The sequence below is a fragment of the Echinops telfairi genome, unplaced genomic scaffold (genome assembly GCF_000313985.2).
Source record: "Echinops telfairi isolate 266 unplaced genomic scaffold, ASM31398v2 ScPeMD7_7466;HRSCAF=8504, whole genome shotgun sequence".
NCBI classification, from domain to species: Eukaryota; Metazoa; Chordata; class Mammalia; order Afrosoricida; family Tenrecidae; genus Echinops; species Echinops telfairi.
The window spans coordinates 1,310,895-1,315,850 of record NW_022111366.1 but is presented as its reverse complement, the minus strand read 5'-3'; the positions used below and the strand labels follow the sequence as shown (position 1 = coordinate 1,315,850).

General features: G+C 39.4%; 1 pseudogene; it reads left to right on the top strand.

Moving 5' to 3' along the window:
• The first annotated feature begins 159 nt into the window (after positions 1-159).
• LOC101650627 lies at positions 160-591 on the top strand (annotated as a pseudogene).
• Positions 592-4,956: the final 4,365 nt, after the last annotated feature.

The window sequence follows — 4,956 nt, the reverse complement described above, 5'->3', positions numbered from 1 at the left end:
GTGTTACCTTTCCGTATTATACGGTCTGTGTTTTGACAATGCAGTGTCAAGAATTGGCCATTTCAATATCATACAGAATAACTCCGATGCTCTACACCCTCTGTGCTCCGGCCGGTGTGTTTTGTCCCGCACACTCGAGAGGCTGGGCCTGCGGGCAAGATGGAGTGCTTGCACGCCCTGTAACGTGGGCTGCAGCAGGCCAGCGGCCTCAGCGGCCTCCGAGGCTACCTAGGAGTTTTCTTCAGGGCTAATGACGTAAGGGTTGGCACAGTCATGGGGGCAGACAAATATGGAAATAAATACTATGAAGACAACAAGCAGTTTTTTGGCCGTCACCGATGGGTCATGTGTACCTCTGAAATGAACGGCAAGAACACATTCTGGGATGTGGACGCAAGCATGTGCCCCTGAATGGCACCGTTGGCTTCACTGTGTGACTGATCCTCCAATCACAAAGGCATCTACTGTGTGTCAGTTCATGTGGGCGAGCCATAAATTCAACGAGAGTGGTACTCCAGAACAGTATGTTCCTATTCTACCTCCAGGAAGAAGATTCAGGAGTGGGTCCTGCCCTCAACACCTTACAAATAACACCCATGAAAAGCAACCGAAACATGTGGGGGAAAAAAATCAGGTTTTCTTGTAATTGCACTTTGATTCTTGCTAGTAACTTGATTAAAAGTGTTAGACTTAAAAAAAACAAAAAACAACCCTCTGTGCTCCATCTAATCTATTTTTCAGTTCATTTATTGAATCAGAATAAAACTGCCTTCCTAGTGTATTTGAAAAGGCTTGATGGTAGATAAAATTAGGAACAAATAGTCAAGTGCTTTGGGGGAAAAGAATCCATGGTAATTCATGAGAAAATTCTAAACCTTGAATCAGGAAACTATGAATCTTTAAGGTTTGCTAATTATACCCTTTTAGGCCTGACCCCCCCCTCCCCCCACCTTTTGAGATTGTGGTGAAACATCAGCTAAAGGTCACAAATTTAATAATTTCTCTATATAAAATTCAGGAACATTGGCACATTCTCCTTATTGTATAATCATTTTCACTATCCTTTACCAAATTATTCTGCCACCGTTAACATAAATCCAATTCTCTCTAAGCAAAAGCCTTCCCTAATAATCTTTATTTTCTTTATATTTTCTGACTTCACATGTGTCAGATCATGAAGTGATTTGTGACTGAGTGATTTGTCATTTGTGACTACTTATTTCAATCAACGTAATATTCTCAATGCATCAGACTTCATCTCTCTTTCTGGCTGACTACTTGCTATTCCATTGTATGTGTATACTCCAGTTTGTTTATCATATGTTAATAGGTATTTAGGTGGTTTCCACCTTTTTGTGTTATTGTGGAAAATGTTGCAATATACACTGGTATACAGATTTCATTAGCGTATGTACCTAGGATTGAGATTGCTAGGTCACATTGTAGTTCAACGTTTAGCTTTTTGAGGGACCATCAAACTGTTTCCCAGTATCTGTACCACTTTACATTCTCAGCAGCAATAGATGAGAATTCAGATTTCTCCATATGCTCTCCAACACCTATTTTGAAAAATAATCGTCATTCCAGTAGGGCTGAGGTTATATATCAACATGGTTTTGATGTTTATTTCCCAAATGTGGCTGTGTTGGGTAAGCATTACACTACTAACTGCAAGGTTGGTGGTTCAAAACCACCAGCTGCTCCACGAAGAAAGACAAAGCTATCTGCCCCTGTAGAGACATACAGGCTCCTATGTAGGGTCTCTAGGAGTCAGAATTGTCTCAGTGGCCATGGGTTTGGTTTGCGTTTGGAATAGCTAATGTATAGGTTTTCCGGTAGTGCAGACATTTTATGCTCCACCGGTAACGGAAACACTGATGGTTTGAACCACCCAGTTGCACTGTGAAAGAACGTCTTGACCATTTATATGTATAAAGATTGCAGACAAGAAAACCCTGTGAGGAAATTCTATCGGTAACTCATGAGTTCGCCATGAGTCAGAATTAACTCAACAGTAATTTTGTTTGTTTATTTTAATGGCTAACAGTGCTGAGCATTTTCCATAAGCTTGTTGGCAATTAGAATATGAATATCCTTTTTGAGGAAATGTCAGTTCAAGTCCTTTGTCTTTATTATACCACTTAATAAGAGTTGTGCAATCACCATTATAATCACCATATAATCAGGACATTTCCGTGTTTCTCATACTCATTGTTGTCAGCTCCCCATTTTCCCCCAACCTTCCCCGCCACACCCCTAGGTAATTATTAATCCATTTATTGTCTCTATAGATTTACTTATACTGAATTTCATGTATAGAAAATAGTACAAAACAAAAACAAGGAACAAACAAAAGCAATAGCAATAACAAAATAAAACAGAGGAAAACCGTAATTGAACAGAAAATACTAATATGAGTCAAAAGGGAGATCCCTTATATTTTCTTATAAAACTTTATGTTTTCCGTTTTCATATTTAGCTTTTTGGTCCATTTTCAATTGTTTTTTTGTACATGGTTTAATCATGGATCCTGCTTCATTTTTCCTGCATGTCGTTGTAAGGTGCCATCAAGTTGGCTCCAACCCATCGTGACCCTATGCACAACAGACTGAAACACTGCCTGGCCCTGCACCAGCCTCGCAGTCACTGCTATGCCTGAATCTACGGTTGCAGCCACGGTGTGAGTCCATTTCCTTGAGCAATTCTCTTTTCCGCACTCCCTCCACTTTACCAAGCATGATGTCCTCCTCCAGAGACTAGTCTCTCCTGACAACATGTCCTAAGTATTTCAGACAAAGCCTTGCCATCCTTGCCTCTAAGGAGCACTCTGGCTATCCTCCTTCCAAGATGACTTGGTTTGTTCTTTTAGCAATCTACGGTATGTTCAATACGCTTTGGTAGCACCACAATTACAATGCATCATTCTTCTTCTGTCTTCCCTATTCCATGTCCAACTTTCACATGCCTATGAGGCGATGGAAAATACCATGGCTTGAGTCAGGTGTGCCTTATTCCTCAAAGTAACATCCTTGCTTTTTAATACTCTGAAGAGGTCTTATGCAGCAGATTTACCTAATGAAACTCTTGACTGTTGCTTCAGTGAGCACTGATTATGGATGCAAACAAGACAAAATCCTTAACAACTTCAACCTTTTCTCCACTGATCATGTTGTTACCTCTTGGTCCAGTTGTGAGGACTTTGGTCTTCTTTCCATTGGGTTGTGATCCACACTGAAGGCTACAATCCTTGATCTTCATCAGCAAGTGCTTCAATTCCTCCTCACTTTCAGCAAGCAAGGTTGTGCCATCAGCATATAGCAGGTTATTAATTAGCTTTCCTCCAATTCTGAGGCTGCAGTCTTCTTCATATAATTCAGCTTCTCTTATTATTTGCTCAGCATATAGATTGAATAAGTATGGTGACAGGATGCAACCTGATGCACATCATTTCTGGTTTTAAACCATGCAGGGTTATCTATAGTTTGTTGTTGTTTACTTTTGTTTTTAATGATCCACACAGTCAAATGCCTTGGCATTGTCAATAAAACACAAGTAAACGTCTTTTTTGGTATTCTCTGCTTTAAGCCAAGATACATCTGACATAAGTAATGATATCTTTTTTTCCACGTCCTCTTCTGAATAGGGCCTTAACTTCTGACCATTCCCGTTCAACGTGTTCCTGCAACCGTTTCTGGATGATCTGAAACAAAATGTTACTGTGTGCCGTATCAATGATATTGTTTAATAGTTTGAGCATTCTTTTGGGTCACCTTCCTTTGGAATGGACACAAATATGAATCTTTTCCAGTCAGTTATCCAGGTCCATCAATTCCTGGAGCCTTGTTTTTGGCTAATGCATTCAGTGCAGTTTGAACTTCTTCCTTCAGCACCATTGGTCCTTACTCATTTGCTACCTCTGAAATGGTAGACTGTCCACTAGTTCTTTCTGGTACAGTGACTCTGTGTATTCTTTCTATCTTTTCATGCTTTCTGTATCATTCAATAGTTTGCCTATAGACTTTTTCAGAATTTCAATTGGAGGTTTTGATTTTTATTCTTGAGTTTTATCAGTTTCAGATATGCTGAGCGTGTTCTTCCATTTGGGGGTTTTCTAATGCTAGGTCCCTGCACATTTTACTCTAATATCTGGCTTGCTCTTCTCAAGTGTCCCTTTGAAATTTTCTATTCCGATCCTTGACTTTGTCCTTTCGTCCGTTTGTTTTAGCTATTCTATAATTAACAGCAAGTCTCTCTGACAACCACTTTGATTTGTTTCTTTCTTATCCTTTTAATGATCTTCTGCTTTCCTCATGAATGATGTTCTTGATATCCTCCCACAGTTCATCAGGTCTTCTATCATTAGTGTTTAATATGTCAAATCTGTTCTTGAGATGTTCTCAAAATTCAGATGGATAGACTCAGGGTCATACTTTGGCTCTCCTAGACTTGTCTTTCAGGTTCAACTTGAATTTACATATGAGCAGTTGATAGTCTGTTCCACAATCCACCGTTGGCCTGCTTGTATCTACTGATATTGGGTTTCTACAGCATCTCTTCCCACAGAGGTAGTCAATTTAGTCTCTATGTATTCCACCTGGAGAAGTTCATGTATATAGTTGTCTTTTTTGTTGTTGAAAAAGGAATTTACGATGAAGAAGTCATTGGTCTTGCAAAATTGTACCATGTGAGCTCCAGCTTTGTTTCTATAACAAAGTCCATATGTTCCAACTACTATTCTTTCTTCTTTGTTCCCAACCACCAATGATTCTCAATGTATCTTCAGTGCATGTTTGATCAATATCCAACTGAAGTTCCTGTTAGAATTTCTATATGTAGGAATCCAATTTACCCAGCACTGTCTATTAAAAAGACTCTTCTTAGACAGGGCATGGTGCCCCAACAGGCTAGACTAGAAAACACAAGTTTTTCTTGCTTGGTATATTTTAATTTGTTCTT